A 304-nucleotide genomic window follows, 5' to 3' on the forward strand; every position below is an offset into this window, starting at 1 on the left:
TTTTATTATCTTTTTTATTTTATTTCCTAAAGATATAATATTGATTTCCTTCCATAGTTGCATCAACATATTTCTAATAGTTTTCCTTTTCGTAAACATTCATAACCAACCTGAGTCTCACATACATAAACAAGTGACTACAATAGTAAGACTCATTTTTACGCTGAAACTATATGTCTTAAGAGTTTCCCTTTTTTTTCTTAAGGCCGTTATTTTTTTTTTATTTGTTGATTATCAGAATTTCATTAAAAACTAATGAAAGGTCTGCTGAAAATAGTTTTTGAGATCAGTTTATCCTATAAAA

This window comes from Arachis ipaensis, chromosome B07 (assembly GCF_000816755.2).
Source record: "Arachis ipaensis cultivar K30076 chromosome B07, Araip1.1, whole genome shotgun sequence".
NCBI lineage: Eukaryota > Viridiplantae > Streptophyta > Magnoliopsida > Fabales > Fabaceae > Arachis > Arachis ipaensis.